Source organism: Bos mutus, chromosome 21, assembly GCF_027580195.1.
Source record: "Bos mutus isolate GX-2022 chromosome 21, NWIPB_WYAK_1.1, whole genome shotgun sequence".
Taxonomy (NCBI): Eukaryota; Metazoa; Chordata; class Mammalia; order Artiodactyla; family Bovidae; genus Bos; species Bos mutus.
The window spans coordinates 19,215,696-19,234,335 of NC_091637.1; positions in this window are offsets into that span (position 1 = coordinate 19,215,696).

An 18,640-nucleotide genomic window follows, 5' to 3' on the forward strand; every position below is an offset into this window, starting at 1 on the left:
TTTTTTGCAGAAATTGACAAGCTGATCCTAGAATTCAGGTAGAAACAGAAGGGACCTAGAATGATCAAAGCAATCTTAGTAGGGGAAGAACAAAGTTGTTAGACTCATACTTCACAATTTTAAAACCTGCTCCAACACAACTGTAATCAAGACTGTGTGGGAGCTTTTCTGGTGGTCCAGTGGCTAAGACTCCACACTCCCAACAGGGGAGGGGAGGTGGGGGCTTGTCAGGGAACTGAATCCCAAAAGCTGCAACTAAGAGCCCACATGCCTCAACTAATATCTGGAACTGCCAAATATACATTTTTTAATTAAAAAAAAACACCATGTGGTACTGGCATAAGGAAAGATACATAGATCAATGGAATAGAACTGAGAGTCCAGAAATAAAGTCATACATCTATGGTCAATTGATTTTCAACGAGTGCCAAGATAATTCAATAGAAAAGGAATAGTCTGGGAATATCCCTGGCAGTCCAGTGGTTAGGACTCAGCACTTTCACTACCATAGGCCTGGGTTTGATCCCTGGTCAGGAGACTGGAATCCCACAAGACATGTGGTACAGCCCAAAAAAAGAGTAGTCTTTTCACCAAATTGTGCTGGAACAACTGCTGCTGCTGCTGCTAAGTCGCTTCAGTCGTGTCCGACTCTGTGTGACCCCATAGACGGCAGCCTATCAGGCTCCGCCGTCCCTGGGATTCTCCAGGCAAGAACACTGGAGTGGGGTGCCATTGCCTTCTCTGGCTGGAACAACTGGATAGACATAAAAGAATAAATTTGGACTCCCATGTACTTTATACAAAAGACTAACTCAAAAGAGATCAAAGAACTAACTGTAAGAGTTAAAACTATAAAACTTGTAGAACAAAACAGGCATAAATCTTTATGACCTTGGATCAAGCAGTGGCTTTTTAGGCATGACACCTAAAACACAAGCAACTAAAGGAAAAAATAGATCCACTGGACTGCATCAACATTTAAAAACTTTTATACTTCAAAAGACACTTTCAAAAAGGTCTTTTCACTTCACAGAATTGGAAGAAATCAATACAAGTCATTTGTAAAGATCTAATATCACGAATATATAAATAACTCAGAATTCAACAACAGAAGGACAAATCAATTTTTAAATGGGGAAATAATTTGAATGGATATTTCTCCAAAGAAGATAAACAAATGGGAGATATACATGAAAAGATGATTTAAGTCATCATAAAAATGGAAATCAAAATCAAAACCACGTGAGGGACTTCCCTGGTAGGTCCAGTGGCTAAGACTCCTCACTGTCAATGCAGGGGGCCTAGGTTCGATCCTGGTCAGGGAACTAGATCTCACCTGCTGCTTCAAAGATCCCATGTACTTCAACTAAGACCCAGTGCTGCTAAATAAGTAAAAAATTATTGAAAAAAAACCACATGAGATACCACTTCACATACCCACTACGATGGCTATAATCAAAAAGTCAGATGACAATAAATGCTGGTGAGGATGTAGAAGATTGGGACCCTCACACATTACTGATGGGCTCATAAGATGGTACAGCCACTGGGGAAAACAGTTTGGCAGTTTCCCAAAAAGTTTAACATAGAGTTATCATAGGACCCAGCAATTCTACTCCTAGGTGCATACCCAAAAGAACTGAAAACAAGTTCATACAAAAACTTACACATGAATGCTCCTGACTCATTATCAGCAGCCCACAATTGAAAACAATTCAAATGTCCATCAACTGATGAATAGATAAACCAACTGGTATATCCACTCAATGAACCATTATTCAGCCATAAAAATGAATGAAGTACTGATCATTGCTGCAACATGAATGAACCTTGAAAACAGCATGCTAACTGAAAGACAGGTCACGGGTACAAGGTTTCTTTTAGGGGTGATGAAGATGTTCTGAAATTAGCAGTCAGTGATGGTTGTACAACTTTGAGAGTATACTAAAACCACTGTACATTTTTAAAGGGTGAATTTTATGTTCTCTGAATTATATGTCAATAAAAAGGAAATACAGCTCTTCAGAAATCCCACCTAAGGGAATCCCCTAGTGGTCCAGCGGTTAGGACTCAGTGCTTACACGGTGAGGGCCTGAGTTCAATTCCTGGTCAGGAAACTAAAATCCCACAAGCTGTACAGCACAGCCAAAAAAGAAAAGAAAAATGAAATCCCACCTCAGACAGCAGATAGAGAGGGCTGTGAGTACAGCATCCTTTCTGGTTAATGCCACAAACTCCAGCAGAACTGAAGCTCCTGATCACCCTCACTGACTTTCTGCCACCCACCTGGTACAAATACAGAGTTACCAACTTAAGTTACATTTCATCATTGAGTCATTCAACAAGCTGTTTATTGAGTACCAACTGTGGTCAGCATTCAAGCTGGAAATGGTGGCTGCACACTGCCATCAACTGGGAAGCTTTAAAAATATACAGGTGACCAGGCTGCATTTCCACATAATTATATTAGAATCCCTGGGGTGGAGCCCGGGAATAAGTATTCTTAAAGTTCCCCCAGTTAAAGCTAATGCACAGTGAGAATGGGAACCACTGGCTCCACTCACTGAGGAGAGGGACCAAAGAGCTGGGCCCTGGGATCTAGAGCTGACAGAGGATTTAACAAGTGAGAGAGGGCTAGACAGGAAGGGGATTTTCTTTTATGATCTGTCCCGTTTGGAGTTCAGTGGGATGGTATCTCTTTGGCCTGAACACTTTCTTACCTAGTACTAGATAGTTTCAGGTCTTAGTACTACAAAGACAGCACAACAATATGACATGATTTAAATAAAGGAGGACAAGTTTAGATCGGGTGACCCGGAAAAAGCTCTTTAAAAAGGTGACTTTCACACGGATCCTGAGTAAGAAGCCAGCCTTACAAGGCTCTGAAGAAGCAAAAGCTCTGAGAAAGGGACAGAGCAGAGAGCTCAGAAATTAACCCCAATATATACACCCATTTGATAAACTGAATTTTGAAGGTGCCAGGACGATACCTGGCAAAGGATAGGTTTTTCGACTAAGGGTACTGGAAGAATCAGATGACTGCATGCCAAAAAAAATAAAAATAAAAACAAAATTAAACTTTAATCTTATATAAAACTTAACTCAAAAAGGATCATAGAAATAACTCTATACCAGAAATCTATAGAACTTCTAGAAGAAATTCTGTGTAACTTCTGTTTGGGTGATGAACTTGAAATACTATACTAAAAGCAGGATCCATGAAAGAAAAATTGACAAACTGGACTTCATGAAAGAAAACTGTTTGCTCTGCAATAACATTGTTAAGAGAAATAAAGACAAGCCACACACTAAGAAAACGTCTGCAAATCACGTATCTTATAAAGAACATGTATCCAGAATAAAGAACTCTTAAAACTCAAAAATAAGAAAATATACAATCCAGTTTGTTACATAGGAAAAAGATCTAAACTGACAAAGATAGTGAAAGTCTCTCAGTCGTGTCCGACTCTTTGTGACCCCATGGCCTATACAGTCCATGGAATTCTCTAGGCCAGAATACTGGAATGGGTAGCCTTTCCCTTCTCCAGAGCATCTTCCCAACCCAGGGATTAAACTCAGGCCTCAGGCAGGTTCTTTACCCGAATCTGAGCCACAAGGGAACCCCAAGAGTACTGGAGTGGGTAGCCTATTCCTTCTCCTGTGGATCTTCCTGACCCAGGAATCGAACCAGGATCTCCTGCCATTGCAGGCAGATTCTTTACCAACTGAGCTATCAGGGAAGACCAACAAAGAAGATAAGTGGATGGCAAATAAGCAGAGGAAGAAATGCTCAAAGTAATTTTTCACTAAGAAGATAAAAATGCAAACAACTATTTAATATCTCTGCAGACCTATAGAATGGCCAAAATCCAAAAACAAACAAACAAACTTGATCACCCCAAATACTTATTGACAGTAATGCAGAGCAATAGGAACCCTCATTCACTGCCCATGAGGATGGAAGATGGTACAGTCGTTTTGGAAGACAGTTTGGTGGTTTCCTATAAAGTTTAACATAGACTTATGACACACAGGCAGTTACACTCTAAGTGTGTATCCAAGTGAATTAAAACATATGCTAACATGGAAACCTGTACACAAATGTTTACAGCAGCCTCATTCATAGTCATCAAAAACTGGAGGACTTCCCTGGTGGTCCAGTGGTTAAAAACCCACCTGTTAATGCAGGCGACATGGGTTCGATCCCTGGTCCAGGAAGATTCCACACACCCCAGGGCAACTAACCACAGCTTCTGAAGCCTGCACGCCCTAGACACTGTGCTCTGCAACTAGAGAAACCATCTCAATAAGAAGCTCATGCACCACAGTGAAGAGTAGCCCTTGCTTGCTGCAACTAGAGAAAGCCCAGGCACAGCAATGAAGACCAAACACAGACAAAATAAATAAATAAAAATTTTTTAAAAACTTAAAGCAACAAAGATGTCTTTTAACCAATGAATTGGCAAATTGTAGTGTAACCATATGATGGCATACTTATCTGTGAAAAAATTACTGAGATAGTGATTCATATGGCAACATGGATGAATCTTAAATGCATTTTGCTAAAATAGAGAAAAAAGACCCAAAAAACTACATGTTTTATGATTTCATTCACATAACATTCTGGGAAAAGTAAAACTATAGGGATGAAGAATGGATGAGTGGTTGCCAGGGTTTGGGGAAGCAGGAGTGGTTAACCGCAAAGGGCAAGCTTGGGGGAATTTTTGGGTGATGGAATATTCTGTATAACACTGGAGTGCTAGATACGTGATGATACCCAATTTAGCCAAATCCACAGACTTCACAACACAAAGAATGAACTTTATGAACATAGACAAATACTTAAAAATCAGCCAGGATGGCTGGGGGACCCCAGACTGTGACAGAAGAGTCTAACTTGATTGCAAATGTATGACAAACCTCAGTGCAAGTAGTTGGTGGGGGAGGCAGGAAGGGGAGTGGAGAGGAACTGACATAAGTAGATTAGGAAAACACTGTTTTGACTGGAAACTATAAGGCTAAAGACAAACAGAATTCTGCATAATCCCCAAAAGCTAGTCAGTAAAGGCAGTAAAGTTGTTTTTCATGGAGTTTCAGGCTAACATGTGCATACATGTGCTCAGTTGTTCGGTCACGTCCAACTCTTTGCGACCCAAGGACTGTAGCCTGTCAGCGCCTCTGTTCACGAGATTTCCTAGGCAAGAATACTGGAGTGCGTTGCCATTTCCTCCCCCAGGGGATCCTCCAGACCCAGGGATCAAACCAGCATCTTCTGCACTGGCAAGCGGATTCTTTACCACTAAGCCACCTAGGAAGCCCTCTGTATGCATGTATGCTGCTACTGCTGCTAAGTCGCTTCAGTCGTGTCAGACTCTGTGCGACCCCATAGATGGCAGCCCACCAGGCTCCCGCGTCCCTGGGATTCTCCAGGCAAGAACACTGGAGCGGGTTGCCATTTCCTTCTCCAATGCATGAAAGTGAAAAGTGAAAGTGAAGTCGCTCAGTCGTGTCTGACTCTTAACGACTCCATGTACTGTAGCCCGCCAGGCTCCTCCATCCATGGGATTTTCCAGGCAAGAGTACTGGAGTGGGGTGCCATTGCTTTCTCTGGTGTGCATGTATACTGGGGCTTAAACAAGTGAGTAAATGGATGGTTGATGGTAGGACTCAGATTTCTCACTGTTGGAGAAAGAAGTTGTAGATAAACAAGGAAGGAGGTTGGAATAATCCACATAGTACAAGATTAATCAGAGATACTAGTATGACTTCAAGTTCAACTTAACCTAGATACAGATGAATGGGTGCAGAAATAATTATAGATATGTGTGTATACAAGAGTTGTAATGTTGTTGTACTTTAGTTGCTAAGTCATGTCCGACTCTTTCTCGACCCCATCGAATGTAGCCCACCAGGCTCTTCTGTCCATGGGATTTTCCAGGCAAGAATACTAGAGTGGGTTGCCATTTCCTTCTCCAAAGAGTTATAATATGTTTATTTCCTAGCTCTGTCTGCTGAGAGGGCCTAGAAACAGTGACACCCCAGTAGCAATGAGCACCTCAGTGCTCAGACCTTTGTCTCTAATACCATTCTCCAACAAAAGGGATGAAAGTGCTTTGGAGAAATGGCTGGTTCTAGGGCAGGGAGTATATAAGAAGAGCCTCAAGCATCCATAAAGTGCTCAAAAAGAAAACAGTGCTCTCCAATGATAGCTGCTATGTTTGTATTGGGAAACAGATTGCTGTTGTTGCAGGGGTGGGTCCCTGTGGCTGGAGGGATTCAAGCAAAGGGCATGAGTCAGGAGGAGGGTATACGAGAGGCACAGTGAGGACAGATGATCTCTCCGATCTTCACTATCTCTAAGATGCTGGTTTATAATTATGTATTTGTCAACACTGCCCAACGCCATTGATGTGGAGAGGAAGGAAGAGTTTGCCTAGTCCAGCCATTCCTCTCCTGCCCTCCAGCATCTGTGAATGCAGGCGGGGCTGGAGCAGGATGGCACGGCAGTCCCACGCTCACGCTCCTTAGATGTACACCTCCTTTCCCAGACCAGATGCTCCAAGCACACATCATGATCTGTGAGCAAACATCCCAGCCCAGGGACTGAACAACCTCCTTTTGTTTTTCAGCCAAAGGCCAAGAGCCAAGGGCCGGCACTGGGGAATAAACATGCTTTCAGATTAAAAATGCAAAAGTGTTTTCTCACTGAAACCAAAAGGTGGACCAAATTCTGAGGGTCCTTTATATGATTTTCCTCACCTTTGAACACTATCCTCACTAATTTCCCTGGCGACTCCCTCCACCCTCACTAATTTCTCCTTCTCTGAACTCCTGAAGCCCTGATGCTCAGAACAGCCAACGGTCTCCTGTTCACAGTTCCTGGCACCCTGAGATGCCTCCCCACCTGGTTTGTCTGCTCCTCTGAGAGACAGTTGGGTGTTGCACAGAGAGATTTAGACCCGGGACCTGGACTTGAGCCCCAGCTTCCCATCTTACCTGTCTGGTGCCTCAACCAAAGCTGCTAACCAGGCACATTAATCTTCATTCAAAGTCTGCTTCCTTTCCTCCTTCCCCGGAGGTTAGTAGCATGCATGGAGGTTGCCTCGCTGGCCCAGAGCAGTCCTCGGAGTCAGCATCTGGTGTGGAAAAGAAATACCACCTGGGTGAGGGATTTGATCTTCAGAGCAGAAAGGGGACACAGAAGAAATGCCTTAGAAAGATCTATTTTTGTAGGGCTCTGTTCAAAGCCTTATTAATGGGGCCAGCTGGACATCTGGACAAGCCATCTCCTTCCTGAGTCCAGAGCAAGGCCATTTCCAGGAAGAACATCAAGTCCTTTCTTAGAAATTGAACCCAGGGAGGAATAAAGCCAGAGCCCCAGGTTGGGCAGGGTCGAAGGGTGGTTAGTAAACCACAGGCCCAGGAGGGTTTGTCACGGACTAACCCCCACCCCTCCTACTCGCCCACCCAACACTTGCTCATCCTCCAGCTGGAAGGGTCTCCCTTTAAGGATATGGGTGCCTTGTCTATGCAGAGATCCTGGCCCCGTCTTCTTTCTCTTACTACTGCCTCCTTTTCAAGCCAGCAGCCCCAGGAGAACTTGTCAGACGCTCATTTTGCCATTTCTCCCAAGAAATAGTCGACCCTTTTGTTAAAAAGAAAAAAGAGACAACAGCAATAAAAAATAAAAGGTTCAAAATGGAATTACTTATGTTAAAACCCCTCCTTAGCAAACCAAGACTTAATACCTAACCCAACTGCAATTACAGCCTCCCCCAGGAATGTAATCTTTAACCAGCTTGAAATTACCTGGTCAGCACTAATGAGATATTCTGCCTCGTAGGTCCCTTCCGTTCCCCTTAGGAGGGCGACCCTGCCTGAAACAATGCTTTTTTTTTTTTTTTTTGCTCACAATTTCCTTTTTCTGCCCCCTCTCTGTCTTTAGAAATCTTTCATTTTTTCCAGCTTGGTGGAGCTCCTTTCTACTTGCTAAGTGGAATGCTGCCCAATTCACAAATTGTTTAATAAAGCCAATGAGATCTTTAAGGTTTACTTAGTTGTGTTATTTAACTCTCAATGAACGTGAGCAGCAGACTTAAAATTTCTGATTGCTTGCTCCAAACCTACTACGCTTGCAGCTCTGGCCCCAATGCCCCTTTGAACTCAACTCCCAAGTCCTAGCAGAGGTCACATGCACTTTTGTAAAATTGCCAGGTGAACAAGTTGGTCTACCCAGTCTTTGCCATATTCCAAAAATGCCACTGAGCCCAAAGGGAGCTCACCTTGGCTGTAGGGCAAACTTCTCTCCAGAGAGGAATTGGACTACATCTCCTGCTCCAATCCTGGGTGTGAAATGTGTAGCCATAAATCAACATCCTCCCTACCTAATCTCTACTGTGTTCATTCATTCATTGAAAAATATTTACTGAGCAATTGCCAAGCTATGTGGCATGAGGGCCCATTCAGCACCTCAGAGTTGGAATAAGGATTATTTTAAGCTGAAGACATCTGGAACTCAATTGATGTGGAAAGAAGCCTTCTCAGAGCTTCCCTGTATGACTAAAAGCAGAAAACTTTGAGACTTGAGGATTGTCATAAATGCCCTCTTTAGGGTGACTCTGTTCCCAGGAAGAGACTAAGTAGACTACAGAAAACCCCTCTCTATAGAGGTTTTAGGGTCCTGTAGGTCACAGAAAGACCACTCATACCTTTTTAGTGAAATATTCTTGCAAATATTCTTATGTCCCCTTAGTTCTCCTAGAGAAACCTATTCCTTCCATAGGATTCTTTCCTTCCTCTTTCCTTTCACCTACTAAGTTAGATACTCAGACCCCTAATTCTAACTCCCCTTTTGGGCTGCTCATCATTGATCACCTGTGTGTAAGTAAATTCTTGTTAAACTGTCTTTTGTTAGTTTAATTCACAGACCCTCATACAAGAACGTAAGAGTGTAGAGGAGGAGTTTTTTCTTTTCAGCAATGGTTTGAAATGAATCTTGTTTTACCCTGCAGTTCTCAACAAGACCTGGAGCCCCTAAAGCCCTAGCACTGCCAACCTCTTGATCCTAAGGCATTAAATCCTCCTTACAGGACCTTTAGCAGGTATGCCAATTCCTAGCCTTGCACACTTCCCATCCTCACTTTCCAAGTATCTGCTAACCTCAGTCGAGGAACTCGCCGAGACTCCTGCCTGGAGCCAAAATCCACTCCTTCCCCAGCATATCCACAGGTCTAAGCTATTTGTCTTTCTAGAATTTAGATTCTAGAGTCTATTTGTCTTTTTAGAATCTAGAACATTGATTAATGCCCTGGGGACTAGACAGCTTGTGTGATGACCCTTGGCTGGGAAAGCTTTGGTCTACCAAGTCCAGACCCCATCAAGGTCTCACCAGCAAGGTAACTTGCAGAAAAGCCTCTTCATTTTCCCACTAATCCAACCCCCATCACTGCTGAATCAGATGCCCCCAGGCTTCACAAGGGCAAGCACTCATTCTCAGAAATAGTTTCCCAGGTGGTAAAGAATCCACCTGCCAATGGAGGAGAGCCAAGAGACACAGGTCAGATCCCTCGGTTGCGAAGAGACCCTGGAGGAAATGGCAATCCACTCCAGTATTCTTGCCTGGAAAATTCCATGGACAGAGGAACCTGGTGGGCTTACAGTCCGTGGGGTCGCAAAGAGTCAAACACGACTGAGAGACTGAGCAGAGTACACAGCAGTACAACCCTTAAGGACAGAGCAGTGTTCCCAATGGCCCTCAGATACCGAGTTAGCACCACACACCACCCTGCCCCCAGCCCCTTGGGCTGCCAGGAGTGAGAAAGGGTCCCAGCAAGAATAGTCTCCTTAAAGGGCCGTTCTCAGCTGCACTCACAAAGACCTGGCTGGGGCTTGGAAAGGAAACTTGTAAAAGGGTAGCTGCATTCTTAGGCGAGGGTGGCCCTCCTCCTCTTCCTTCACTCTGCTGTCTGCTGTGGTGGGGGGAGGGTGTTCTTCAGGTGATCTTTGTGTTGAGAATATAAAGCTGGGATGTCCTGAGGCATTGGGGAAGTTGGCAGTAAAGCCCCTGGAAGCTAGTTGATCCATACAGATAGATGTGAAAATCACAGTCTCTAAGGTGGCAACCCAAGGCGTGAAAATGCAGACACAGGAAGAAAGCCAAACCTGTGTGATTTCGCCTGCAGGGCTCTGCAAACACTCGCTCCCTCACCTCAGTCCAAGCTCACTCTGCTTGCCGCAAGCCAGGCCAGTGGGTCCGAGATGAGGTGTAGAGGCAAGGAATACGGCTTTATTCAGAAAGCCAGCTGACCGAGAAGATGCCAGGGGGCTGGATGCCATGTTCTTTTAGAGAACCAGAGAGAGAAGTGATGAAACTAAAGTCAAATGGCAGAATAGAGAGGGAGGGGCAGTAAAGTAAAAAGGGCCCTCAGTCTTGCAGAACATCTCTGGGAAGGGCCGGACTTTGAAGGGGTGAGTTAATCTCTCCTTTGTGGCCATTCACAGGTGGGCAGGGTCAGATTATCTCTCTATGAGCTGAACAAAGGCACTTTAACAGTCAGGCTGGGTCCTTTGAGGAAGGCCATTATGAATGATTATAATAATAGCAATAACAGCAATGAAAAGAACCCAGTACTTTAGCCACATAATGTGAAGAGCCCACTCATTGGAAAAGACCCTGAGGCTGGTCAAGATTCTCCTCTTCACCCAGGAGAAGAGGGTGGCAGAGGATGAGATGGTTAGATAGCATCACCAACTCAATAGACTGAGTTTGAGCAAACTCCCGGAAATAGTGAAGAACAGGGAAGCATGGTGTGCTGCAGTCCACAGGGTCCCAAAGAGTTAGACATGACTTAGGGGCTGAACAACAACAGCAACGGAGAAGGCAATGGCACTCACTCCAGTACTCTTGCCTGGAAAATCCCATGGACAGAGGAGCCTGGTAGGCTGCAGTCCATGGGGTCGCTAAGGGTCGGACACGACTGAGCGACTTCCCTTTCACTTTTCACTTTCCTGCATTGGAGAAGGAAATGACAACCCACTCCAGTGTTCTTGCCTGGAGAATCCCAGGGACGGGGGAGCCTGGTGGGCTACCGTCTATGGCGTTGCACAGAGTTGACACGACTGAAGCGACTTAGCAGCAGCAGCAACAACAACAGCAGCAATGAAAGCAAGTCAAAGAAACAGTTCCAACATAGGGTCAGAACTGGTTCTTCTCTACAACAAGCCCAGATTCCCTGGATGCTTGAAGGAGAAGAAGGGGCAGCAGAAAATGAAAAGGTTTTGAGTACCTGCTGGCCCTAAGGCAGCATTAAGACATGAGAGGCCCATGGACTTCTGAATCCTCCAAACTGGAATGTGTCAACTACAAACTGGCACTTGCCACCAGTCAATCCTAAAAGAAATCAACCCTGAATGTTCATTGGAAGGACTGATCCTGAAGCTGAAGCTCCAGTACTTTGGCCACCTCACGTGAAGAAGCAACTCATTGGAAAAGACCCTGATGCTGGGAAAGATTGAAGGCAAAAGGACAAGACGGCAGAACTGGATGTGATGGTTAGATAGCGTCACCGACTCAATGGACATGAATTCAAGCAAACTCCAGGAAATAGTGAAGGACAGGGAGGCCTGGCGTGCTATAGTCCATGGGGTCGCAAAGAGCTGGACACAACTGAGCGACTGAACAACAACAACTCAAGGGCGTTTGCCTTCTGCCTCTGGGGAGGCTGAATCCTGTGCTGCTGCAGCTGCTGACCTTCGACACTCTCTGAAGGGAATTCAGGTTGGAGAGTGAGGCATTCTGTGCTCCAGGGAAACTGGTGGAACAAGTCTTTAGATAGATATTTTCAAGAACTGACTTCATGATCCCAATCCTTGCATCTCCTCATATCTGGAAAAGCACTAAATCCCTTCATGGTGACCTCAGCTCCTCATGACTAGTAGAAAACCTTTTGTAAAGTAAGCGCTTGATTGCATTCAACTCCTCCTTCACCGAAATCTTGTATAATAACCTTCTCCCACTGCCCCTTTGGAGCAGTATCTCAGAACTATCTGAGGTGCTGTCTTCTGGGCTGCAGGCCTCATTTGGCCCCAAATAAAACTTAACTCACAACTCTTGTGCATCTTTTTAGTCAACAGATGGAACCTTGGCTCTGCCTTTTTTATAGTGGGGTACCTGAGACCCAGATTATTCCCAGGTGGCGGAGAGGTCAAGAGTCCATCTGCCAATGCAGGAGCTGCAGGCGAAGCGAGTTCAATCCCTGGATCTGGAAGATCCCCTGGAGGAGGAAATGGCAACCCACTCCAGTATTCTTGCCTGGAGAATCCCATGGACAGAGGAGCCTGGTGGGCTACAGTCTGTGGGGTTGCAAAGAGTCAGACATGACTGAGCAACTGAGCATGTGTGCACTCAACGGGCACCCACCATGTAATGTGCCAGGGCCCAGTAGCCCTCTCAAGCCCTCATCAGATGCATCAAGATGAGAATCAGCTGCTCAGGCAGACCTTTCTCATTGCCTGTAAACTTGACTTTGCTACATTATTATACTAAAAGACCTCTTTTATATTGGGGTTGGAGTCCAAGGAAATAAAGTAGGGAGGGATACAAAAAAGCAGTTGGACCTCACATTACCAGCCACGGTTAATCCAGATTACTTATCCAGCCTTGCAAAGTGGCCCTGGAAAATTACAGATGATTCACTGAATTCTCCATCTTCACCATGAGTATTTAGCATCTGCCAGGCCTGGTGTGAATGCCAAAGGGGCATAAAGGTGACCAAAAGGGGCTCAAAAGTCATCCCTCAAAAGGGAAGCAAAGTCATCCAAGGCTAATGAGCCATACCGTGATAGGGGCCCCCTGACACATTCTAACGTAGACCACCGTGGCTCTCAGAGGCTGGACAAACTGCTGGAATTGCACACCGCACTCTCCATGTCTCTCTCCATAAGGCCTTCCAGCGGCAACTTTAAACCTTTTCAATGCCAGGGATCTTGGCAGAGCTCTGAGACCCATTTCTTCCTTGAACTAGCAAGTGGATGCCCTTGAGTTGGGCTTTCCGGGTGGTGTTAATGGTAAAGAATCTGCCTGTCAACGCAGGAGACATAAGAGACATGGGTTCTGTCCCAAGGTCAGGAAGATCCCCTGGAGGAGGGCATGGCAACCCGCTCCAGTATTCTTACCTAGAGAATCCCATGGACAGTGGAGCCTGGAGAGTTACAGTCCAGTGGGTCACAAAGAGCTGGACACGACTAGCAACTGAGCACACCTGCCCATGAGTTACCAAACCTCCCTGATGAATGTGGAAGGAGGGGGTCTCCCAAGGCCCTCCCCCTTCATAGTTATCACTGGCACTTGGCTCCTGTGTCCCAAGAGTGACAGTTCCCAAATGGCTTCCCCAGCACTTTCCAAAGAACTGGTGCACACCCATTGTCCTGCCATCCCCACCTAGGCTCTTTTTTTCTCCTTCCTTTCTTTTTTAATATTATTATTATTGTTATTTTTGGCCACACCACTTAGCATGCAGGATCTTAGTTCCCCGACCAGGGATGGAACCCATGGCCCCTGCAGTGGAAGCTTGGAGTCTTAACCTACTGGACCACCAGGAAAGAGCCATCAACAGGCTCTTTCTTGCCCATTTTCCGCACTGCTGCTACTGAAAACTCAGCCTGCATTACCTCCCTGAGCTGCCACCAGCAGCCCCTTTGAGTGGGGGCTCAGACCACATCTTGCTGCTCAGTTCTCAGGGGGCAGGCTCTGCACTCTGAACACTGGATGCCCCTCTTTGTCATCCTTCAAAAGATAGGTTCACTGCTGAAGATGCCCAGAGATACACTTCCCTAATGCCAGTCTAAGGGCCCACTTCCCCCAGGGGGGAGCATGGACCCCAGCCAAACCAAAGCCCTCTCCCCTCCCCGCCTGTAGCCTGCCCCCTCCCGGCTTCATCTGGGCCCTCTCTCCACCATCTTCAGATCTCGCTATTGCACCCATTTCACAGTTGGGAGGATGAAGCTCAGAGAAATCTCCGCCTGCTGGCCTGTTCAGGGACACGGCTGCTGGGTGCTTTGTCCGTAAGCCCGCTTCTGAGGACAGAGAGAGTAGATCCTGGCTTGGGACCTGGAGCCCCTGGGAAGAAACCTCATCAGATCCGTCCCCCGTGGGCAGCTCCCAGGCTCCCGTGCGGCCTCCCTCCCTCCCTCCTCCAGTGAGTTTGGAAATGGAGGGGCAGGCTCCCTGGGAATCAAGTGCACCGGAAGGAAGCCGCTGGCAGACCTTCCAGACCCAGTGTTGTGGAGGAGCAGGGAGCCTGGGGGGTTGGGGTCAGTGGGTGACAGAGAGGGCACAAACAGGGCTCTTTGTAGGGAAAAGCAGAAAAACACACTGAACTCCCAATGACATTTCCTCATCAGCCTGGGCTGGCCAGCTCTCCCTGGCCTCCTACCCCCACGCCAATCCCAGAAGGCTGGCTGTCTGGACACGGGCATGGAGAGTTCCTTCCCAGCACAGCAATTAGGTCCAGACGTGGAGCAGATGTACATTCCCAGGGAGGCCAGGCCCCCCGGCCTTGGCAGGGACCCCCGAGGCTGCCCACCGCCAGCACAGCCATCAAAAGGAGGTGAGGCGTGGGAGCCGGGCCCTTGGAGGGACCAGCACAAGGTCCGCCGAACTGCCATCGGGTCTTGGCAGGAAGAGAACACTTTTTTTTTTTCTGCTCTTATAGACAGCAGAGAGAAAGACAGCATGGCCCCCGGACAGGCCAACTCTTGCCAGTCTTCAGGAGGCGGAGAACAAAACCCTTTTTTCCTCCAGGTCCTGGAACCTTCTGCCAGGCCAAGCCATTGGCTGGTTTTTTCCCAGCTCTCTTGGCACCCGGAGGTGTGTCGATCAGAGCTGCCCAGGCCCATTGAGGGAAAGTCCTGAATAGGAACAGGGCTTTCGGATGTGCCCTCCCAGAGTCAGCGCCTTACAGGCTTTGCATCCTGAAAGACCTGATTTGCCATCCAGGCTCCATAACCCCAGGAACCTCGTGGGTTTAAAAATAATGTGGAGAGGGACTTCCCTGGTGGTCCAGTGTTTAATATCTCCCCTTGTAATGCTAGGGGTACAGGTTCCATCCCTGGTTGGGGAACTAAGATCCCACATGTCTAGTGGCCAAAAAACCAAAACATAAAACAGAAACAATATTGTAACAAATTCAATAAAGACTTTAAAAATGGTCCACATAAAAGAAATAACTTTAAAATGTATTAGTATTGGGGAGGCTGTATTGCTAAGTAAAGTAGGTGAGGTACAGACTGGGTAGATAGTGAGCCACCATTGGAGAAGGCGGAGGAGCAGGACATAATATTTATACACGTCTCCTTGTGTGTGCAAGAAGTATGTCTGGAAGGATAAACAAAACAATGGGCTGTTTGGGTTGCTGCCAGGGAAGGAAATTGGGTGGCTGAGGACCAGGGGAGGGAGGGAGACTTTTTAGAAGTGTATGTTTTGGAGCTTTAAAGTTCTGAATTATTTCAATGACTTTAAAAAACAGAAGTTGAATTAAGTAAACAAAACCCAGGGGTAGCATGAGTACCTCCCTGGGTTGCCTCAAGGACAGAGTGAGTTAAACGCACATGAAATGCCAGCAGGAGGTGAGTGAGAGCCCTGGGGGTTACAAAGCACACACACACACATATGCAGGTGTACTGACTCTCGCCACTGAACAAGGAAGGGTGCAGGCAGTCACAGGTGGGACCGTGTGGTCCAGAAGGGACCTGCCGAGGTCTCGCGGCTCAAAGTGATCAAAGCTCAAAGTGATGGATGATGTATCTTGGACTGGAATCCCAGAGGGCCTTGGAATCTTTGCAGAAACTAGGAAAGCTATTAAGATCTTTGGAGACACCAGAACCAAATGAAAATCAGACCCTTCCATGATAACGTGGCTTTCAAGTTCAGCCTTCAGAAGACAGGATGCTCAGTCCTTAGCTGATCAAGGCAGGACTTTGGGCTAAGGCCTAATGGCAGAGAGACTGGATCCAGAATCTAGCCTCCTGCCAGACCAGGCCCAGCCCAGAGGCTCATTTGCAGACGCTTCTATCTGTGATTTCTCCTCCCAGTCCGGAACTCGGCATCAGCTGAAGATGAATCTTTTCAAAATGTCCCCAGTTCCTCCCACACTTCACTGACATTGTATGTCCACTCTGTACTAGCCATTCAGCCATGCCTTAGACATCAAGAGGTCTAAGGCATCTCTTTTTTAACATTATTTTTCTTTTTAATTTTTTTTTTTTTAGCCATGCTATGCAGCATGTGGGATCTTAGTTCCCCAACCAGGGATTAAACCCACGCCCCTGGCAGTGGAGTCATAACTGACGGCACCTCTTAGAGCTTCTAGTTTAATCAGAAGATAGGTCAGGCAAGAAGTTAAGCACAGACCCATGTCTTTTCTTGGAGTTCTGGCTTTGCCACTTTCCAGTTATGTGACCTCAAGTCAGACACTGCGCGACTTTCAGCCTCTGCTTCCTTGTCTGGAAAAATGGATTTGATAAAAGCCACTGCTTAGCTTGTTTAGAAGATTAAATGAGATAGCGTCTCAGGTGGCACAGTAGTAAAGAATCTGCTTGCTAATGCAGGAGACACGAGACTCTGCTTCAATGCCTGGGTCAGGAAGATCTCCTGGAGGAGGAAATGGCAACCCACTCCAAGTATTGTTGCCTGGAAAATCCAGGACAGAAGACCCTGGCGGGCTACAGTCCACGGGAGGCAAAGAGTCAGCCACAACTGAGCAGAGCGCATATGTCCATGTAAATGAGAGAATCCACAGAACACACTGAAGCTGTCCATAGGAAGTGCCTGATCCATAGCTCCATCAGCTGCTGTTGTTTTACGAGACAGAAAGGGAAAAGAGGCCTTTCAAGACAGAAAGAACCAAAGGTTGGGTGAGTGGTGTAAGTCTATACTGCAGAGTCCTGTGACCAAGTAGATCATGAATTAAGCCTTGAAGCAAAGTAAAAAAGGAGAAGGCCTTCCAAGGAGGAGGATCAGTGATGGCAAAGATATGAATTGAAAATGAATCCTGCATATCCAGCTGTGGAGTCCAAGCCAGCAGTCTGTCTTTGGGGAATTGGACCCTCATCCTCGTAAAGCGTCTGCCTGCAATGCGGGAGACCCGAGTTCAATCCCTGGGTCAGAGGGAAGATCCCCTGGAGAAGGAAATGGCAACCCACTCCGGTACTCTTGCCTGGAAAATTCCATGGAAGGAGGAGCCCGTAGGCTACAGTCTATGGGGTCACAAAGAGTCAGACACAACTGAGCGAGCTCACTCCACTCCTTCCTTCCTCCAGATGAGAGTGAAAAAAGTGAAAGTGTTCACTCAGTCGTGAACACTCAGAAGTGTCCAACTCTTCGCGACCCCATGGGCCTGCCAGGCTCTTCTGTCCATGGAATTCTCCAGGCAAGAATCCTGGAGTGGGTAGCTGTTCCCTTCTCCAGGGGATCTTCCCAACCCAGGGATCAAACCCACGTCTCCTTCTTTGCAGGAAGATTCTTTACCATCTGAGCCACCAGGGAAACCCAAAGTGAAAGTGAAAGTGTTGGTCGCTCATTCATGTCCGACTCTTTGCAACCCCATGGGCTGTAGCCCACCAGGCTCCTCTGTCCATGGAATTCTCCAGGCAAGAATACTGGAATGGGTAGCCATTCCCTTCTCCAGGGGATCTTCTCAACCCAGGGATCAAACCTGGGTCTTCTGCATTGTAGGCAGATTCTTTACTGTCTGGGCCACCAGGGAAGCCCCCCATGTGAGAGAACCAGGGTCTGAAGTAGTCTTCCCTGGGCAACACCCAGGAATGGCCATAGGTCACCCAGAGTACTTGCTCGCAGCTCACTGGTGTCAGTTTACCTCCTCCCTCTGGGTCCAGATGGTCAAACTCAGAGTCAGGATGCTCCATTCCTAATCCTGGGCAAGACCAAGGCAGTGGGTACAGGTGGCCTGATCCTGTGCCCTCTGCCCTCGCTTTGACTCTAACCCACACCAGAGCATGGCTACATACTCGTCAGGCTCTTTCCTGCTTGGGCAGTCAATAGAACAAAATTTCTTTTCATAGGAATTACATGCTCCTTATTAGAACTTCAGAAAATATGGAAGCCTTTCAAAAAGGAAAGAAACAATACCTTGAGGACTTCCCTGGTTGCCCAGCAGCTAAGAATCTACCTTTCCAAGCAGTAGTTCAGGAACTAAGAGCCCACATGCCTCGGCCCGCCCACCACAACTAGAGAAACCTGAATACCGCAGTGAAGATGCAGCACAGTCAACAAAATAATCAATTAATGTTTTAAATTTTTTTCAGTAATTTTTAAAAATTTATTTATTTTTAATTGGAAGATAATTGCTTTACAATATTTTGTTGGTTTCTGACACTTGTCATATGCCACCTGTCAAGGCTCTGGACCTAATTTTGTACTTATATTTACATAATTGTAATCTAATTTGTTTTAAAAGAGGGCCCACCAATTGTATAAGTTTCAGGGCCTCACAAACCTGGATCTATCCCTAGGAAAGATAATAAAGGAATAGCAGTTACCACACAGGGTGACTGTAAAGATTGAGGAGGCAATGTATTTAGTGACTTAAAATCAAGTCTGATGAGACTTTCCTCAAGGTTAAGA